This window comes from Trichechus manatus, unplaced genomic scaffold, assembly GCF_000243295.1.
Source record: "Trichechus manatus latirostris isolate Lorelei unplaced genomic scaffold, TriManLat1.0 scaffold00046, whole genome shotgun sequence".
NCBI classification, from domain to species: Eukaryota; Metazoa; Chordata; class Mammalia; order Sirenia; family Trichechidae; genus Trichechus; species Trichechus manatus.
The window spans coordinates 12,974,453-12,997,114 of record NW_004443982.1 but is presented as its reverse complement, the minus strand read 5'-3'; the positions used below and the strand labels follow the sequence as shown (position 1 = coordinate 12,997,114).

Genomic DNA, 22,662 nt, shown 5'->3' with positions numbered 1-22,662 from the left:
ATTCTAATTGTTGTTTTTGTATAATTTCTAGTTGTGAATTTATTTTGGCATTTTGTTCCTGCATTATTTTCCTGAATTTTTCCATTTTTTTGGTCTGTATTTTCCATGAATTTGTCTATTTTTTCCTAATTTTTGTCTGCTTTTTGCTTGAACTCTTGGAGAATTCTGAGTATTAGAGATTTGAATTCCGTATCAGGTAGTTCTAGTGCCTTTCCTCCACTGAAAAGTCATCTGGTGTTTTATTTTGGACGCCTACTGGAACCATCCTCTCCTGTGTTTGTAAATATTTTGATATTGTCTGCTGTCTTCAGGGCATTCAGTAGTTATTTTCATCGTTTACTGATTGTAGGTTTGTTTGTTTCGTCCTGCTTTTTTGTTTTATTTGGCTATGTCTGAGCAGGCGGGCTGTGTGTACTTTGTTGTTTGCTTGTCTTGGGGCACGATACTTTTCTCCTCCTTCTCCAATTGGCAGGGTCAGTCACTCAGATATGTTACAGCAGGGCAGTTCTCGCTGAAGACGAGTTGCTAGGATGGGTTTATGGCACTCAGTGTATGCATTTTTAAAAAACTCATTGAACTGTATACTTACAATGAGTTCATTTTATTGTATACAAATTATTTTTTGATAAAGTTGAATTAAGAAATAAAAAGAAATATTGTAATGCAATAAAACAATTCAATTAATGTCAAAAGTCAAAAAATGTTATTCATATACCTGTATTTTACACTTTCCCAATTGTGTTATCAATATTTGCCTTTTTATTTTTATTTATTTCTGAAAGTTGAGAAGCTCAATAAGGACATGTGTCAGCATGATTTCTTTACTATTTCCTTCATCCCACACCTCCTTTTTAGAGAATGAGGCCTGCCTAGGGAATACAGGCAGTCCCCAGGTTACGAACGTCGATTTTCCTACAACCCGTAGTTACGAACCAACTCCAGTAAAGCCTATCAGGAAAAAACTGACTAGGAGAAAGCTGGAAAGGGATGAGGGGTCTGGCTGTTCAAGAAGCTCCAGCCTTCCTCCTCTCTATGGGCCCCCACCCGTTTACAAGTCCAGAGTGGCAAGGCTCCTTGCTATTGGATGCGCAGCATTGGGTAGGCGGGCCACTAGATTCGCAGAGTGCTGATTGGCTAGGCTCGCCATGTGGAACTCAGTGGCAGTACTTGGGGTACGCTGGGCTTGGGGTCAGCCCTGGCCCTTTGCAAGCTCCAGGGAGGTGGTGGGATCTTTGCTGGCTGCTGCTGCTGGCTAGGTGCACCATGTTGCAGGGACCCACTCGTCACCAGTAGCAGTCCAAGCACCCGCTGTGACACCTGTACAAGTGGGAGAATCGCACGTAGCTCGCCATGGGAGCCCAGGGGACTGAACATCATGTATCTGTAGGTGGTGGCGGCCAGCGGGGACATGGTGCTGCACTCCACGTGTTCTCTGAGTACAACTGGTCTGTGCATGTGGCCGGGCCTCCGTGGTGCCCTTTACCCAGCTCCGCCCCACCCTATCACCTTACCCAGCTTAGCCCCACCCCATCCCGCAGGGCCTTCAGTGCTGTGCAGCCTGGGGCCATCGCAGCACCTCTATGGGCTTCTGTTTCCCTTACCTTACATATGTGGGATTTGACTATTGCAGCGGTTCTTGGCCTTTTGGTAGCTGGAAGTTGGGGGTAGTCTTAGATTTCTGACCTCTGTATGTCTATATGATTTCTGGCGACCGTGAAGAACTTTGGACTTGGGTTTCCCTAAGCATGCTATTCCCAACCCTTGGGCCCTAGAGCTCGCTCTTAGCACATCCTGAGCGGCACTTTCTTCCTTGCACCCCGAGGTGGGGGCCTCATAATTGGGGGTGGGGTTGACAGGTCTGGTCAGGAGGTAGTGGCAGAATGATCTGTCTGGCCCCAGCACCATCCTACCCATGCCCCTAACCCTCCCTGCCTCTGCTGAGGAGGTTTCAAAACCCATCAGAAATAAAGCCAGATGGTACAATTGTAGGTAACTCTTCAACTGTGAAGAAGGTACACACGATGGTTCGTAAAAAACAAATGGCTACTTCGCGACGTGCATAAAACATTATTATTACTGTATTATTATGTTAAAGATGTTTTTAGTGTACCTGGAAGTATTTAATTTTTTTATGCAGAGAAAAGTATGCTATATACTAAGACAAACATTTGACTGACATTAGATAGGAACTGTACCTGTTTCAATTTACATACAAATTCGACTTACAGACAGACTCAGGAACAGAACTAGTTTGTAATCCAGGGACTGTCTGTACTCTCAACAGGGAAAAATTCACCCCAGAAAGCAATTTACGGTCTGTTTCAATATATAAACAAATGAATGACTGAAGTCAAGAGTTTCTATGCCATAGTGAGATAATTATCAAAGTTTTTTTTTTTAAGTAATGTGGGGTTCCCCATGTACCAGTAGAATTGTTTTGTCAACAAAATCTCATAAAAATAGTACAAAACAAATTTACAGTTATAAAATAAGTACCCCTATGCGTGACTTTTTTTGAAATTGATCAATAAAAATAATTAGCTAATTGTTTTAATAAATGACAATCTCAGGGATTTAGGTAACACTGCAGACTCATGACCTCAACCACAAATTATTTCTACATTTTATTTTGTGGGTCTACTGTCAAGATCCAGATCTGTACCAAGAGATAGTTTAAAATGGCCATTTTTGTGTCCCAATTTCCTGTTTCCATCGCAACATCAAAACAATATAAATTGTTTACTTATTAAAGTATAACATTTACACACATAAAATAAATATATTTGAGTGTCTATCAAATAATGATGCTAGGGTTTTCCCTATTTGTTGTAGGTTGAATGCCATAATATACATTTCCTTACTCTTTAAAGAATGTACATTTATAATCAACCTGCTTTCTTCCTCAACTTTTTTCTCCATCAAACTTGGAATGGGTTAAACTAGGAAGATTTATAAAGTATGTGATGGTGCTTGACACGGTGTCTGACACAGAACATGGTACACAATAAATTTTGTTTCCTTTTCCTTTGACCATTTTTGGCACAAACAATTCTTACTTGTAACAAATGTCATTCAAACCAAGTTTGATGACAAGAAGTTGGCAATGTGAATGTCCATTACTAAACTACATTGGTATATAGTTCTGTGCCTACTTTTACTACATTATCAGCTGACCCAGTGCCTTCTATTTGATAACTTTCCTCCCTCTGCCATCATCCTCTGTTTTGCAGTTTTTCATCTACAGTATTTTGGGAAATCATGTAATATACCTCATAAAGTGCTGAATCTGAAGTTGATTATAAGAGTATTTGGAATAAAAGACAGGTACAGTCTAGGTGTCTAGTAATAAGGCCATTATAAAAAACTAACAAAACCAAATCCAGATAGCTATTTAAAGTCACAGTGTGTTGTCTACTGACTACCAGCATCTTTATTCTTCCAGACACTCCCTGGACTCATCCTTACACCAACTACTACTTCTTCACTTCCTGTATGCAGCTGCCAAAACCTGTCCATTCTACTTCTGCAACACCTGTCAAAACTATCTTCCCCTTATCACTATTACCCTAGTTCCAGCCCTCACTAAGTCTTGTCTGGATCACAGCAAGGATCTTTTAATGAATGGGTTTCTTTGCCTTCAGTGCCTCCTTTTCATTCCACCATTAAGGTGTCATTGGAGTTTTACTCTAAAACAGATATTATCACATTACTGCAAAAACCTCCATTGTTCCCCATTTCATACACAAAGATGTTACAATGCCTCAGCTTGCCTTTGAAAGCCTTCCAAAAATGATTTTAAGTTGAACAACTTAACTAGGGCTCACAGAGCTGTTTAGCAGCATAACTGGAAATAGAACCTGGCTCTCCTGTTTCTTAGTCAAGTAGTTTAGGTTTACTTTTTTGTTGGATGTCACACATATCTACATTCCTTTCCTTCCTTCTTCCATTGTCCTCCCTGACCCCAAGCCTGAACTATCAGTAGCTTCTGTACTCCCCATGCTCTCTGTCTTCCTGAAAGTACTGCTCCCTCTGCTTGACACTTCATGTGCTTCCTTCTGTGCCTAGTAAATCCCAACTCATTCATCAAAATTCCACTTATACACTTTGCCTCAAAGTTCTCCTTGATAATCTCCCAGCTGAGGTAGGGATACCCAGCTGTAATCTAATAATACCCTCTTATACATGCCTCAATAGCTCAGCATTTACCAAACTGTACTACTGGCGGTCACTTATATTCCTGCCAACGTTACCGGTCTTTGAGAGCCTGAAAAGCAGCATCCAGCATACAGAACTCATCCACCCAATGTCTATTACTTCTATATTACATCAAAGTACACGTACTGAATCAGAGAATGTTAGAACTAGGCAGGTTAGTAAGAGAGCCATCAACACATTCTCCTCTCCATCCTCACAGTTCACTCATGAGGAAAATGAGGCCCTAGGAAGGCAAGTGACATGCCTGAAGTCATACAGCTAGTTCACAGCACAACTGGAAAACGAACCCAGGTCTCTGATTCCCAGTCCAGTGATCTTTCTGTGTCCTACACAAAAAACGACTCTAAACATCCAAAATTTGAGGCAATCTACTAAGCCCAAACCAAATCCACTGCCGTCGAGTTGATTCCGACTCCTAGCAACCCTAAAGGACAGAGTAGAACTGCCCCAAGGCTGCAAATCTTTACGGGAGCAGACTGTCACATCTTTCTCCCATGGCATTCTACCACAGGTGGCATATACATGCTGATTAAAGTGTTTTCAGAGAGTGACCAAGAAATGCAATCTACTTGTAATTAACTGTGTGCTAATGCTATTCTGTATGTTCTACTACCATAACTTAAAATGGAAAATTTGAAGATACTACCACTACTGAATACACTGGCTTTAAACAAAAGTAATACATGCCTGCCATTTCAATGTCATGTGAGTTGGAAGACTAGACGGCAACAGGTTTGGCTTTTGTATTATTTAATATTATAAATTACACGGCCAAAAAAAACTTGCTTCAAAAAATATTTCAATTTTATTTGAAGTTTCATGTACTTTGACAATTTCTTAAATGTACTTGTATATGTGGATCTTGTCTTTTGTCAATTATGTCAGGAATAATTTTATTAGGTTAAATGATCAGTTTCAAAATAATCAGGTTCATGAAAAGAACACATCTAATTTTCTTCCACTAGAGGGCACTAAAGATCATATTATAGCTAGTTATTTGTTGCTAGGTGCTGTTGAGTCAGTTCTGACTCATAGCGACCCTATGTACGACAGAATGAAACACTGCCCGTAGCTAGTTAGGCCAATATAATAGAGCATCAGGGTGATATTGTAGGGGTGATTAGGAAAAAATTCAATAAGATGGGAAAGATCTATGGCTACACACAATAACGTTATCGGTCTCGATAACACAGTATACAGATGACATGATTATTTGCCTGGGCCATGTCAAACAACAACCACAGGCAGTTTCCCCAACAGATTTCTTGCACGCCTAATCCTTTCTCGTCCTCTGCATTTTAGAGAACCTGAACTAACATACTAAGCTTGCAACAAGGCAAGCCATTAAGAAGCAAGCTGATTTGCCTATCAGAATGTCCCCATGAAAAGGTTTAGGAATAGGAAGCATCAGGTATCTTTGAAGGCAGGAGTGCATAGTAGAATAGACAGCAAGAGGAATGGCTGAACCTTTATAGGAGGAGTCTGACCCCCGATATCCTCCACTAAGCATATATTTCTCTCCTACTTTTTTAGAGACTTTGGATAGCAGACTCAAAGTTCAGGTTAAAAATAAGTTGCTGTACCTAAACAGGAGGATTAACTGGAAAGTTCATGTTTTAAATAAACTCTAAGACCCTCACCTTCTTTTCCCTAGGTGGCTCCAGGAACCACTGCAATCAAGCTCAGCCCACCCCATACACTGACCAAACCAAAAACCAAATCCATTGCCATCGAGTTGATTCCGACTCATAGCAACACTATAGGACAGAGTAGAATTGCCTCATGGGGATTCCCAGGCTGTAATCTTTACAGAAGCAGACTGCCATATATTTCTCCCACGGAGCAGCTGGTGGGTTAGAGCGCTTAACCACTGTGCGGCCAGGGCTTCTTTGTGTAGTGACACCACTCCTCAAATACACACATCCTGAGCCCAAGGCAGAAGATTGAAAGATTCTTCTCTGGTCAAACAGACCTGCTTAATAACAAAATACCTACAGATACTGATATTCATGGGGCTCTGAAAAAATGGTCGTCCTTGCCTATGTTCACAGAGCTTCCAAGCAACTATTTAATAACTGCCTTTTAAAAATAACAGTCAAAGATCAGCAGATATTTGAAGAAAGTCTCTAAAAAGAAAGAGATGAAAACAAAAAATTCAAAAAAAAATTCTGAGGAAACAGTGTTCTGCATATGCAAGGCAAAGAGAATTTTTAAAAAGTATATTATTTCCAGGTAAATAAAAATGATATGAAACCTATGAAATAAGAATAAGAAACTATTTAACAATAATATTTTTAAAAAGAAACATGTAGGAGGAAAAGTGCTCTTGAAAATAAAAAATGATAGCCAAAACAGAAGATTCAAATAGAAGGTTAGAAGATCAAGTTGAGGAAATATCTCAAAGTGGAACAAAAAGACAAAGAGATAAAAATAGAAAAGGTTAGAGATAAAAAAATCAATCCTGTAAACACATTATTTAAATAAAAATAACCACAGAAAGTCAGAGAAACTGGAGGGAAAAAAATTATGAAAGATACCAGAAATTTCTCTGAACAGGACAGAAATTTCCAGATTTAAAAAGACTTCCAAGCTCCTATCATAATAAATTTCAAAAAGACACACACTAAAGCACATCACTGAAATTTCAGGGTACTGGGATAAAGAGAATATCATTAAGACTTTCAGAGAAAGAGAAAAAGGGTCAGGCACTGTTCTAAGTGCTTTACATGTTATTCAATTACCGTATTTTTATGCAAATAACACACGCCTTCTGCGTTTGTTTTCCAGGTGTGGCCCATCCCCACCGTGAGGCACCCTCACAAGCACCACCATGCCAATCCTCTTCCACATGTTGTGGTAAAAAAATTAGCATAGTGTGCTTACAAAAATACCGCACAGGGGAGAGGGCAAAGCTGGCAAACAAACGCAGAAGGCGTGTGTTCGTGTAAAAATATGATCTTCACAAATCTAGATGTAGGTAGGATTATTATGCCCATTTTTTAGATGAGGAAACATAGGCACAGAGAGGTTACATGACTTGCTCAAGTCACACAGCTGATATGATATGAACCCAAGCCGTCTGGTTACACAGTAAAAGCTTTTATCCATAAACTATACTTCTTTAAAATTCTGAGGGAAAGTTACATTATGTAATCTAGAATTCTATACCCAGCTAAACTATCAATCAAATTGTAGTGTAGAATAGGTATTTTCAGGTATCTCAAAACACGTACCCTTTCTCAGGAAGTTACTAAAGTACGGAATTTACAAAATGTGGCAGTAAACTAAGAAAGACAGGAAATCTAGGAAACAGGGAGTCCAGCACAGATTGAAAGGCAAAGGGACTTCCCATGATGACAGTCCACTAGGCCAAGGCAACAACCACTTTACAATGAAACAGATAGATGAGGGATGAGGGATGAGGGAGGGTAACCTTTGTTGCCAAGAAAAAAATGAATGTGATTAATTATCTAACAGGGTTGTATGTACTGAAAGAAGTTATATATTTCAGTGAGATATTCTGGGGATGAATTAGCGATAATGTATAGAAAACTAAGCAATCAAAGGAGTAAGTCAACTATTTACTCCAGGTATAGTAAATAAATTATATAAGAAAAGAAAATATAATCATATGACACTAATGACTCCACTGTGAATAATTTTATATTTCTATAATCATAATGTGACTATTAAATATTGATTTTCCTTGAAGTGATGAGATAATTACATAAAGAAAATGGGGGAGGGAAAGTGAGGAGGGGCTAGGAGTGGGGGAGCAACATAAAAGAGCTACATCTTTCTTAGCAGTAAGTCAACAACTGATAATATCTAAAACTATAAAATCAAGAAATTGTAATATAAGTGTATTATTTAAAAACATGTTAATTACAACAGAAACAGCAAAAAACGCTTAAAGTGGTTGCCTCTGATAACTGACTGGTGGGTTTGGAAAGAATTAGGACAGAAATTGCTTTTTTGTTGTTGTTAGAAGTAGTATGATTTGACATTTAAAAACTATGTGCTTATGTTACTTTGATAAAAGTAAAACTTGAATAAATAACTAGAATAGAACTTTATATTTCATTTATCGGAAACCATACACTTATGATTATTGTAGAGAAGGCTTAAGTAGAGTCAAGGTGGGTGAGGTTTTGAAGATTTACAAATTAAAAAAAAACTTTACTACAAGGAAAAGTAAGTACTGGTTGTTATAATAGCCACTAGAAAAAAAATATACAAATATGTTAAGGATGGGAAGTAAATATATAGACACCAGTTTGTAGAATGTTTTCTTTCATTTATAGTATACTTTTGCATTGTGCTCTAATTCATTTCTCGGACCTGAGGGTCTATTTTAATTTATAGGGCATTTATAACTAAAATTTCCACATTTAATTAGAGGCAAATTATCCACATATTAAGAATAAAAAGCACAATAATGATTTTTAGTGATTTGGGAAAAAATACTCAACTGGTTGCATTCTTCCACCAATTCCCTATGACATATCAAGCTTTAGAATTGTTGGGGCTGGGATAAAATTTTTTTTTACATAGGTGTCAACCCATCATGTGCCAAATGTTTATCTATCTATACATACATGTAGACACATACAAACAGAACAACAACAACAAAAACCTTAAGACAGAAAAGAGAGAGAGCACGGCTGTGAGCTATGTTCTTAGAAAGTCCATCTTTTATCTATAGGTACACCAGGGATCTCTGACAAGCTTGCTTCGTAAGTAGTTCAACACTGGTCAGGGCTCTTTACTTTTTTGGGAACTGTTATTTTCCATAAAAGGAGCCCTGGTGGTGCAGTGGTTAAGCGCTCCGCTGCTAACTGAAAGGTTAGCGGTTTGAACCCACCAGCCACTCTGAGGGAGAAAGATGTGGCAGTCTGCTTCCGTAAAGATTACATCCTTGGAAACGCTATGGGGCAGTTCTACTCTGTGCTATAGGGTCGCTATGAGTCGGAATCAACTCCATGGCATTGGGGTAGATTTTTTTTTCTGGGGGGGGTTATTTTCCATATTACAAATCATAAAGCCCCTTGTAAAGGATAACAAAGCTGCTGTCATATGCTGGGGCTGCAAAAGCATATCACCATCAACAAAGCCAGCAATTTCTAGTTGTTTTATTTATTGTTTTAACTTTACTCATTAGGCATTTTAGTGGTTGTTATCCTCTATAATATTAAAAACAAAAAAACTTTTGTTAAAATAACAGAAATTTAAAAAGCATTATCCAAAATGTAATTTTTATTCAGGTCTTGCTTACTTTGAAATACATACAAGGCTTTGTACTGTACACTGATGGCTCTACCACTTTAACATAAGCACTCATTTTATAACTATCCCAACTTATACGTAGTTTGATCCACTGTTAATGGACTACTAAAAACCACAATTAAAAATGTTTTTTTCTTGTTTTATTTTTTTGGTTAATTACAATGTTCAAACAGACCACTGGAATTAACTCCCTTTTAAAATTCTTAGTTTTTCTCACTTTTGTTCCCTCTTTTTTTTAAAAAAAAAATATGGCACGAGTCTCATTAATGCCATTAGTTGCGATGCCTGCTGAGAGAAAATGCTGACTTCATGATCATGGAATCAACTTTGTGAATTAAAAAAGTTTTTGTGAGCCTACTTCTTGCATAGTATTTATTTTCTCAGAAGCATTCACAGCAGGAAATGCTTTAATTACTGTGGTAGTTGCTGGATTTCCAAATCTACATTTATGTAATGAAAACATATGAAATTCTTGAAACATGTTCCTTTACAGCTTTCAGCCATTTAATCTCTGCAACCTACAATGTATGAGGAAGCATACAAAGACTTTAAGAAGTTTCCTTCTCCAGGAAGACTAGATAGACTTTTCCTAGCTTTATATATGTGGATTTAGGGACAAAGGTTACTCTTGAGTCAAACAATATACAGTGAAAACAGATTAGGAAACAGAGAGGGCAAATGGGGAAAGAGGGCAGAGAACAGGAAAAGGGACTCTTATATAGATCTGAGGAGGTAGTAGGTTTACAGGTCCAGTACTGAAGAGCTGGGTGTAGCAAAACAATAGCATGGAGAGGCCTCTACTGGAGGTATACAGGCAAAGAAAAGTAAAACCCAAGTTGTAACCAAGATTACTGTGAGGAGAGATACCAAATTCGAAGTTGCAAAGTCAGACTCAGGACTCAGAGAAACTGAAGACAGTGTCCCCAGGAGCCAACAAACAGATAGGAAGGACACTGCCTAGCATAGACAGGCCCACTCCTTGGGACAAAATACCATAAGGCAGGCATCTTTCAAAAGTTGGCCTGATACTCCCCCCTGCCCACCACATTAAAGTCTTCAAAGGAGAGAATTCAGGACTTTATGAGGTCAGGCTGTGAAAGAAATAAGTAATACTGGAAAAGAATGAAGAGATGTGAGGTGTAGAATAGGAAACCAGTACAAAGAAAATGGTACAAGTGAAAAACAAAAACAAAAAAATCTCTTGCTGTCAAGTTGATTCTGACTCACAGTGAACCTATAGGACAGAGCAGAACTGCCCCATAGGGTTTCCAAGGCTGTAATCTTTATGGAAGCAGACTGCCACATCTTTCTCCTGCACAGCGGCTGGTGGGTTTCAGCCACTAATCTTTCAGTTAGCAGCCAAGCCCTTAACCACTGCACCATCAGTGCTCCTTAGGAGTAATATGGGGATAATATAGGGAGATTAACATAGGAGTAATATACACATTGCCGTCGAGTCAATTCCGACTCACAGCGACCCTACAGGATAGAGTAGAACTGCCCCATAGGGCTTCCAAGGAGTGACTGGTGGATTCAAACTGCCGACCTTTTGGTAAGCAGCTGTAGCTCTTAACCACTATGCCACCAGGGCTCCAAGGAGTAATACACGGGGGGATTAAAGGTGTGCTGAGTTTTAAAAGGACAGTATAATTACAGTGACTCAGACTAACTGGCACATTCTGACTTTGTTGTTGTTAGGTGCCACGGAGTCGGTTCCAACTCATAGCCACCCTATGCACAACAGAATGAAACACTTCCCGGTCCTGCACCACCCTCACAATCTTTGCTATTCTTGAGCCCATTGTTGCAGCCACTGTGTTAACCCATCTCGTTGAAGGTCTTTGTCTTTTTTGATGACCCTCTACTTTACCAAGCATGATGTCCTTTTCCAGGGACTGGTCCCTCCTGATAACACATCCAAAGTACGTGAGACAGAGTCTCGCCATCCTTGCTTCTAAGGACCATTCTGGCTGTACTTCTTCCAAGACAGATTTGTTCATTCTTCTGGTAGTCCATGATACATTCGATATTCTTCGCCAGCATCAGAACTCAAAGGCATCAATTCTTCTTTGGTCTTCCTTATTCATTGTCCAGGTTTCGCATGCATATGACGCAACTGAAAATACCATGGCTTGGGTCAGGTGTACCTTAGTCCTTGCTTTTTCAATAAACAGGTCTTCTGCAGCAGATTTGCTCAACACAACACATCATCTTGATTTCTTGACTGCTGCTTCCATGGGAGTTGACTGTGGATTCAAGTAAAATGAAATCCTTGATATCAATCTTTTCTCCATTTATCATGATGTTGCTTATTGGTCCAGTTGTGACGATTTTTGTTTTCTTAATGTTGAGGTGCAATCCATACTGAAGGCTGTGGTCTTTGATCTTCATCAGTAAGTGCTTCAAGTCCTCTTCATTTTCATCAAGCAAGGTTGTGTCATCTACACATTGCAAGTTGTTAATGAGTCTTCTTTCAATCCTGATGCTGCGTTCTTCATATAGTCTAACTTCTTGGATATTTGCTTAGCATACAGACTGAATAAGTATGGTGAAAGGGTACAACCCTGACGCACACCTTTCCTGACTTTAAACCACGCAGTATCCTCTTGTTCTGTCTGAATGACTGCCTCTTGGTCTATGTACAGGTTCCTCATGAACACAATTAAGTGTTCGGAATTCCCACTCTTTGCAGTATTATCCATAATTTGTTATGATCCACACAGTCAAATGCCTTTGCATAGCCCATAAAACACAGGTAAACATCTTTCTGGTATTTTCTGCTTTCAGCCAGGATCCATCTGACATCAGCAATGCTATCCTTCATTCCATGTCCTCTTCTGAATCCGCTTGAACTTCTGGCAGTTCCCTGTCAATGTACTGCTGCAACCACTTTTAACTGATCTTCAGCAAAATTTTACTTGTGTGTGATATTAATGATATTATTCGATAATTTCCGCATTCGGTTGGATCACCTTTCTTTGGAATGGGCAAAAATATGGATCTCTTCCAATCCGTTGGCCAGGAAGCTATCTTCCAAATTTCTTGACATAGATGAGTGAGCACCTCCAGCGCTGCATCCATTTGTTGAAACATCTCAATTGGCATTCTGTCAATTTCTGGAGCCTTGTTTTTCACTATTCCCTTCAGTGCAGCTTGGACTTCTTCCTTCAGTACCATCAGTTCTTGATCATATGCTACCTCCTGAAATGGCTGAACATCGACCAATTATTTTTGGTACAGTGACTCTGTGTATTCCTTCAATCTTCTTTTGAAGCTTCCTGCATCATTTAATATTTTCCCCGTAGAATCCTTCAATACCGCAACACGAGGCTTGAATTATTTCTTTAGTTCTTCAGTTTGAGAAATGCTGAGTGTGTTCTTCTCTTTTGGTTTTCTAACTCCAGTTCCTTGCACATTTTATTATAATACTTTACTTTGTCTTCCTGAGCTACCCTTTGAAAGCCACCCTTCTGTCAGCTCTTTTACTGCATCATTCCTTCCATCCACTTTATCTGGTGTACGTTCAAGGCAAGTTTCAGAGTCTCTTCTGATATCCATTTTGGTTTTTTCTTTCTTTCCTGTCTTTTTAATGACCTTTTGCTTTCTTAATGAATGATGTCCTTGATGTCATTTCACAACTCATCTGGTCTGCAGTCATTAGTGTTCAATGCATCATATCTATTCTTGAGATTGTCTCTCAATTCAGGTGGGATGCACTCAAGGTCGTATTTTGGCTCTCGTGGATTTGCTTTAATTTTCTTCAGCTTTAACTTGAACCTGCCTAAGAGCAACTGATGGTCTGTTCTGCGGTTGGCTTCTGGCCTTGTTCTGATTGATGATACTGAGCTTCTCCATTGTCTCTTTCCACAGATGTAGTCAATTTGATTCCTGTGTATTCCATCTGGCGAGGTCCACATGTATAGTCGCCGTTTATGTTGTTGAAAAATGGTGTTTGCAATGAAGAAGTCATTGGTCTTGCAAAATTCTATTATGTGATCTTTAGTGTCGTATCACCAAGGCCATATTTTCCAACTGCTGATCCTTCTTCTTTGTTTCCAATTTTTGCATTCCAATCACCAGTAACTACCAATGTATCTTGATATGACGTACTTCTCTGTCACATACTTTATGATCAGATAGCTAAATAATATTTTAAATGTCAGGATGCATTTTCTATCTAGGATGCTTACCAATACTACTGAAACGACATTAAATATAGTAGAAATAGTGGATGACAAAAACCTTTCTAGTCAGTGCTTTCTCTTTCTAAAAAGGAGATGGGTAAAAAAGTATTACTGGGTCAACTACTGTGTATCAGGGATATTTAAAGTTTCCTGTGGGTGAGGACTATGTATTACACATCTTTGTTTTCCCTACAATGTCATGCACTGCACCTGATAGATGGCACACATAGTAGAAAATAAATGTTTAATAAGTGAGATTTTTGAAGAACATGAATCCAATGGAATACCATACAGCTATAACAACAAACAAGGACAATCTCTGTATCCTGTAATGGAATGAATTCCAGAATATATATTATTAAGTGAAAAAGAAGATGCAGAATAATATGTAGAATATGCCACCTTTTATTCAAGAAAGAGGGAAGTATGTGTGTGTATGCATTTGTATGTAAATATACAGTTAAAAACCATCTCTTAAAGTAAACTCCAGACCCAGATAGCTTCACTACTGAATTCTACCAAACATATAATGAAAAAATAATTCCGATTCTACACAAAGCCTTCCCAAAAATTTGACAAGGAACGAATACTTCCCAAATTACTCTATGAGCCAGCCCTCATACCAAAACCAAATAAAGACATTACGACAAAAGAAAATTGCAGACTAATATCCCTCATGAAAATAGATGCAAAAATTCTAAACAAAGTTTCAGCAAAACAAATCTCAAAATATAGAAAAATTTTAATACATGCTCACTTTGGCAGCACATGTACTAAACTCTGACCATACAGAAAAGATTATTATGGCCTCTGTGCAAGAATGGAATGCAAATTCATGAAGTGTCCTATATACATATATTATATAATATTTTATTGTGTTTTTGGTGAAGGTTTATACAGCAGTTTAGGTTCCCATCCAACAATTTCTACACAAGTTATTCCAAGCTATTCAGTGACATTGGTTATATTTTCACATTGTGTGAACATTCTCATTATTTCCATTTTAGTTGTTCTGTTTCCCATTAATCTAGTTTCCCTGCTCCTTTACATTCTCATCTTTGTTTTAAAGTAATCGTCGACCATTTGGTTCCCACATTTTTTTAAGAAAAGAAAGAAAGAAGAATACATCACGACCAAGTAGAATTTACTGTACGAATACAGGTTGGTTTATCATTATAAAATCCATCAATATAATTCATAATGTTAATAAACTAAAAAGAAAAATCCACATGATCATCTTAATAAATGCAGGAAAACTAGGAATAGAAGGGAACTTCTAAAACCTGAAAAAGGTCATCTAACAAAAAACCTAGTTAACATAATACTTAATGGTAAAAGATCAAATACTTTCCCTCTCAGATCAGGAACAAGACAACAATGTCTACTCTCATGACTTCTATTCAACATTAGAAGTCATGGTTCTAGCCAGTGCAATAAGGCAAGAAAATCAACCAACAGGAATCCAGATTGGAAAGGAAGAAGTAATGCTGCTTTACTTGAGATGATATAATTGACATAATCATCTATGTAGAAAATCAGACGGAATCTACAAAAACGCTACTGGAACTACCAAGTGAGTTTAGCAAGACTGCAAAATATAAGACTGATACATATAATCAATTGTACTTATGTATTCTGGCAGCAAAAAATTAGAAGTTGAAATAAAACACAAAGGAGAGACATCTGGTTGATAGGTCTAGAAGATTCAATTTGTTAATATGTCAGTTCTCCAAAATTATTATATATACAGGCAGCCCTTGCTTTGCATAATACTGTATTAAATAAAACGTGTATATTGGAGCTATGCAAAGCAAGGCCTTGGTTCCAATATAAACATGTTGCAGTTAACACAATACCATGTAAAAGCAAGGACTGCCTGTATTCAATGTAATCCCAATCAAAATCCCGGAAGGCTTTTTTGCAGAAATTGACTAATTTTAAAATTTATATGGAAATGCAAAAGCAAAGCATAAACAATTCTGATAAAGTGAATAAAAGTTGGAGCACTAACACTACCTGAATTCAAGACTTATAAAACTATAGTAATCAAGACAGTGTGGTATTGACATAAAGATAGACAAATAGGTCAATGGGACAGAATAGAGAGTTTTGAAACAAACCCATACATATACAGACAATTCAGTGATTAACAACTACGACTGCTAACCAAAAGGTCGGCAGTTTGAATCCACCAGTCGCTCCTTGGAAACCCTATGGGGCAGTTCTACTCTGTCCTGTAGGGTCACTATTAGTCAGAATTGACTTGAGGGCAATGGAGTTTGGTTTTGGATTTTCAACTAAGTTACAAGGAGAATTCAATGGAGAAAGGAGACTTTACAATAAATGGTCCTAGGGTAATTGGATATTTATATGCAAAAAAATGAACCTGTATCCATACTTCCTTCGCACCAACTACAAAAATTAACTCAAAATGAATTATAGACCTAAATGTAAAACTTAAAATTATTAAACTTTTAGAAAAAACAAAAGAGAAAATCTTTCTGACAGTTGGCCTAGGTTAGAGAGTTGGGCAAAAGGACCACAAAGGAGCACTATGGGACTTTCTGGGATGATGGAAATGTTCTGTATTTTAATTACAGTGTTGGTTACACAGAGGTGTATATTTGATAAAACTCACTGAGCTACAAACTTAAAACAGGTGCATTATATTGTATGTAAATTATACATCAATAAAATTGTTTTTACAATACATATATTAATTTTTTTTTAAAAAGTGTGACAGATTAATATTTTCCAAAAATAATCACAGCAATATTTCCAATCCCACATGCTGTTCTAGAACCATGCCATTCCCCATCAAAATATGGTGTATTTCTCGTTCTCTTGAATCTTGTGGGACTCTGCTACTATTCATGGCAGATGTGATGCTGTATGACTTCCAAATCTAGATCATAAAGGGCAATATAATTTCAGCTTGGCTGGCTCTTTCTCTCTCTTTTAACATGCTATAAGGAAGCCCAGGGCACAAGGAGAGGCCACATGAGGTGTAGCCAAAAGTCTCAGCTAAAGTCTCTCAGCAGCCAGTATCAATCACTAGACACGTGAGTGAGTGACCCTTCAGATGATTCCAGCCCCTAGTTCTCAAGTCTTCCAGTTTATGCGCCTGTGATCATTAAGGCTGTGTGTCAACTTGGCTGGGCCATGATTCTTAGTGGTCTGGCAGTCATATAATGTAATCACCTCCATGATGAGATCTGAAATAATGTAATCACCTCCATGATGAGATCTGATATAATGTAATCACCTCCATGATGAGATCTGCTATGAGTAGCCAATCAGTTGAAAGGGAGTGTCCTTGGGGATGTGGCCTGCATCCAATATAGGTGGACTTTCTGGCAAAGCTCTCTGGCTTTTGCTCTGCTCTGGATCCTGCATTTGGCTTGTCAGCATCTGACCTCTAGTTCTTGGGACTTGTGGTTCTTGGGTTCATCAGCCCCTGCAGCTACGTGAGTCAGGAGAAGCCTCCAGCCTGACGCCTGACCCACGGACTTGAGACTTGCTAGCGTCTACGATTGCCAGCCATTTTCTTGAGATAAATCTTTCTCTCTCTCTCTCTCTCTCTATATATATATATGTACATGCTTCATTGGTTGTGCTTCTCTAGAGAACTCAGCCCAAAACACTGTGGAACAGATGTCCAAATTGCTGACCTCCAGAATCTGTGAGCATAATAACCAATTGTGTTATGTCACCATGTTCTGGTATAATTTGTAATGCAGCCATAACACCCCCCCCCACCCCAAAAAACACCCAAACCCATTGCCATCAAGTCAATTCCGACTCATAGCAACCCTATAGTGCAGAGTAGAACTTCCCCATAGAGTTCCCAAGGAGCACCTGGTGGATTTGAACTGCTGATCTTTTGGTTAGCAGCTGTAGCACTTAACCACTACACCTCCAGGGTTTCCAATGCAGCCATAGTACCTGGAATATCATACAATAAAGCAAACTGTTCTGATCAAAACTGTATTATTAGCCTTGATTGAAAATGTATTCTTGATTTTGTTTCTTTGTGCCAGAATGGCATCTCTAATAATGTGTCATATCACACCTTCCTACTTCTTGAAATATTACTTTACTATAAACATTTGTTGGGCATTTATCATGTACAGAAATTCAAGTTTACTTAGAAGTAATTTTCACAAGGTTAAATTTAATAAATGGCAGAACCATAATTTGAACAGTCTTCCTGAAATTAACTCCCTTGTTCTTACCCACAGCACTATAGTTCCTCTTAGTGTCACCATAGCTATTGTGATTGGTGACTAGACTTTGACCAACTAGAGTATTTTTGTTGTGCTCTGAAATCTTCCTTTCTCATCCAGTTTCATGGTCTTTTTCCTTGACATTACTTTTAGCCTTTTTGCCATAACTTTTAGTTCTCTTGATTTCTTTGTTTACCATGTCTGCTGTGTGTAGTATCTCCCACTCTGTCACAATCTACCTATACAATTCTCATCTTCTAAATTTGAGAGTAATTAGTGCTGCTGAGGGAACTCTTACCAGCATGTTGACAAGTGCTGCTACAAACTCCTTGCATCCAGCCTCAGCTGGGCTCTTGAGGCAGCCTAGCAATTTCTCATCATATCCCCCTTCCATTCCTCTAAAGCACTATTAAAGTTCTCTTCTCTCTCCACTCTCTACCACCACTCCTACTCTCAGCATGTCCTACTCTCAGCAGGTGACTCTACTTCTGATTTCACCAAGAAAATCAGACCATCAGCTAAGGGACTGGTTCCTCCTCCTGCCTACAGACCCAGTTCTATCAGTACTTTGTCTTTCCTTTTGTCTCAGTGGAAAGGGCCCACCACCCATCTATGCTTTAGACCCCCGTCCACCTGCTGCCTATCAAAGACCTTACTCCATCAGTACATCCTTTTCCTTTCTATTAGCTCTTTTCCCCTAGCATAAAAAGATGCTGAAATTCCTCCCATCTTAAACTCCACTCCTACTCCACATGCTCCCCTTGAAAATTATTCTATATTTGCTTGCTCTACTTTCTCACTACTCATTCTTCTCCCTCAGCCTACCACAATCTGGCTTATGTCCCCACTGCACTACTGAAACTGCTCTGGCCAAGGTTCCCAATGACTTCTACGTTGCCAAATTCCACAGACATGTCAGTTATTTTCTCACTAGGCCTCTTTATAGCCTTTGACACCACAGAAAATCTCTTCATTCTCAGCTTCTGTGACGGCATTCTCTGATGATAACTTTCCTACCTCTCCCTCCCACTCTTGGCTCCTCTTTCTCTGCTCATCCTTTAAATGTAGGTGTTCCTTAGAATCCTGACCCTGACATGTTTTGTTTTCATTGTGGCCCTTAAATGTTTGTTTCTTTTGGCAATAATACATATTTCCATGGTTTCTTCTATCACTTACATGATGCAGATTCTCATATCTTTATCTTTTGCTCAGACCATGGTCCTAAGTTTTAGATCAATATATTTAACTGCCTATTGATCATCAACATTTGTGTTTCAAAGTTTTCTCAGATTCAACGTGTTCAAAACTCATCTCATTTATTCTCTATGAAACCCTCCCTGGCCCACTTACCTTTGATAATATCTATTTGAATAAAATAAATAGCACCACTAGCCAGCTAGTCATGAACTAGAAATATGGGCATTTTCTGGAATTTTCCTTTTTCTTAAGCCCTATATCAACAAATTAATCAATTCAATCTCCTTGATATTTCTAGATTTATTCTCTGTTCTCCATCCAGAACTACTGCCAAAGCTTTAATTCAGGCAGCTATCTCTTGTGTGGACCACTGCAACTTCCTAGCTGGTTCTCCCTCCTTACAATACTACTTGACTGGTCTTTCTAAAATACAAACCTGACTGTGTAATTCTCCTGCTTAAAATCTACCTTTGGCTCTCCTGTTCCCAGAGAATAAACTTCAAACTTCTTAGCCCTGCACACAGGCATTCATAACCTAACTGACCCTCCCCATGCCCTCAGTTCCAAGAAAACCAAACTACTTGCACTTCCTGAACATGCCATGTTAATTCACCGCTTCACATCTCTGCACATACTTTTCCCTTACTTTCAATATGCCACTCTCTCCGAGTCCATTTATGAATTTCTCATCTTATTACAGCAGAATTTACTTTCCCCTCTGTACTACAGGAGACAATGCTTACATTGTAATATTTATTAATTTATATTAGTTTTCTATTGTTCTTGTAACAAATTACCACAAACTTAGTGGTTTAAAACAACAGAAATGTATTCTCTTACAATTCTAGAAACCAGAAGTCTGATGTGAGTCTTAAGGGGCTAAAATCAAGGTGTCAGCAGGGCCAGTTTGTCCTGGAGGCTCTAGGAGAGAACTTGTTCCCTTGCCTCTTCCAGGTTCTAGAGGCTACCAGCATTCCTTGGCTTGTGACTGTATCACTCCAGTCTTTGCCTCTGTCATCACATTGCCTTCTCCTATAGTTAAATCTCCCTCTGCCTCCCTCTTATAAAGACCTTTGTGATTACCTCAATCCCACCCAGATAATCCAGGATTATCTCTCCACCTCAAGATCCTTAATTTAACCACATGTGCAAAGTCCCTTTTGCCATATGATGTAACATATTCAAAGGTTCTAGGATTTAGGACATAGACATCTTGGGTGGGGGAATAATTTAACCTACCACACACGGTAGCAATAATCATTAATTAAATGTAAGCCTCCCAGACTGCACTGTGACCTTTTTTAGGGTAGGTCCAACATGTTATTCATTTTTGTCTGCTCAGTACCTGACATATAGTAAGATGTTAATAAAGATCTGTTAAATAAATCTAACAAAGTTGGGAAGTATGGGCAAATAAGACTAGCCTGGTAATGTGGGTCCAGATACTGAAGACTGGAAAATCAAACACCAGAATTTCAATTCAATCCTAAGGCGACAGGGCAACAGGGAAAACCACTATTAATTATATGTTCTCAAGATTGGGAGAAGTCATGAAAGTAGTAATTAGCAAAGATAAAAATGGCAGTAGTTAGCAGAATAAATTAGAGGTGGGGTGGGCTGGAGAGTACCCAGTAAGGAGATTCTTGCAGTAGTTCAGAAATGGGAAGATTAGAGTCTGATTGAGGCACTGGTGATTGGGAATGGAGAGAAAGAAAGCTGCAAGATTCATGTTACTAAAAATGATAATAAACTAATCTTCATAACAACACTATTAGTGACATTTCTCCACAATGTGTGGGGTTAGCATTTATTTGATACACAGTACGGAGGCAAACCGTCTGATCACACCTCCTTCCTCATACTTTTCTTTAAACTCTTTATTTTCAAAGAAACATTTCTGGCTTTTACTTTAATGTACAGACTAATAATGCTTTCACCAAAACTCATTCAGACATTCAATATTATTCTATACAATCTACTTAGATAACATGTGAAATCCTAATATCACAGGAACAAATGTGCTACATAGAATAATCTAATAGTCTAAATCAAATCAAAGGTCTATTTATGTAGATAATTTTTCAGGTAGAATTTGATTTAAAAAATTTAATTTTGAGGAAGAAATGAAAATCAATACTAAAAATTCTACTATATTTAGTTACTAATATTTAAGGGGAATAAGGAATAGGAGAAAAGCAAAGCAAAATAAAATGAAAACACTGCCAAGTATTACAGGTGGAGTTGCTTGATATCATATCTTATCAAAAATCTATACTTACTGTCATACCGACAGCCTCTCCCCTCACCCATGCCAGTTATCAATTTATTGTCTCTCAGCTCCAAATCCACCCTTCATTGCTTGCTCTGCAGTATTGGAGCTGGATTCTAAATATTTCTCCATTGCCAGCTGGCACAACAGTAAGCTTTGTCAGTAGAGGGCACTGGAGGGACACTGGAGAAGGAAGAAGACTGCCTCCTTGGTTTCAGTGTGTTTTTCACTTCAGTCTCCTGGCCAGCAGCATGTGGCACCATTCTGTGGGCAGCTCCCCCTGGAACCTACTTCAGGTGGCTTCGAAGCAGAGTGCTGCTGGTAGGGCACACACCCTGTGACTGGCTTCCCCTGGAACCTCTAGGTAGCTTTGCAGCAGAGTGCAACTTTCCTATAAACAGCTTCTCCCAGCAGCACCTCGGTCAGCTTGCTGCAAGTTTAGAGGTTTAGCACCTCCCCAAAGATGATTTCCCCTAAACTCCAGAGGGCAGACTTCTAGCAAGTCCTACCAGCAAAGCATCCAGAGAACTTCTTTGTTATCCATATGAGCCATGGCCATGCCCTCTTCCACAAGGTTTGAATCTCAGCCCTGCTGGGAGGGAGGGTAGTGTTCTATCTCAGCCCTCGGGGGCAGTGGCTGATCCCTATGTCTGCCATGCCTGTAATTCTTAGAGATCTCTAATTCTTACTACTCAATTCCCCATTATTCCAATCCCCTATTAATAATTCTTGATATTAAACTTTCCCTATTCAAATTACTGTTTGGTTTCTGTCTCCTGATTGGACCCTGACTGATACACCCTGTCTGCCCTCCCACCCTCCACATCCCACCACCCCCGTGGAAAGTAGAAACAACTGTTCTCAATGGGCTGTAAGAGGCTTTTAATGTGACCCAGATTATCTAGAGTGATAAAATATTTTGATACCCAAAAAATTCTTTGACTTGGCCCTAAACTGTGGAAATTAAACTAGTTGCATACTAGAATGAAAAGTAAAGAAAGACATTAGTTTTAGAATTTTTCTTTGTTTCAGAATCAAACATTGAAAAATGTATTGTAAAACCAACAACAGCAAGTACGCTTAGTTTCATAGGTTTTTCAGTTATTCTATACCTGCCTTTTCTGAGGAAATCAAAATACCTCTGAGCTCAGTTCTAAGGATTTACCTACATAAGAACTTTTTTATTTTATTTTATTTTATTGTACTTCAGGTGAAGGCTTACAGAACAAATAGTTTCTCATGAAACAGAAGTACACATTGTTTTATAACATTGGTTAACAATCCC

At 38.6% G+C, this 22,662-nt stretch overlaps 1 protein-coding gene and 1 non-coding gene across 5 annotated transcripts in view; one reads left to right on the top strand and one right to left on the bottom strand.

The window, feature by feature from the left end:
- Positions 1–22,662, bottom strand: part of CASK (calcium/calmodulin dependent serine protein kinase) — a 419,299-nt gene that overhangs the window by 262,709 nt on the left and 133,928 nt on the right. The window lies entirely within an intron of this gene.
- Positions 14,435–14,540, top strand: LOC111820694 (U6 spliceosomal RNA). The gene has a single exon (XR_002824209.1). It is a non-coding gene; the product is annotated as a U6 spliceosomal RNA (small nuclear RNA).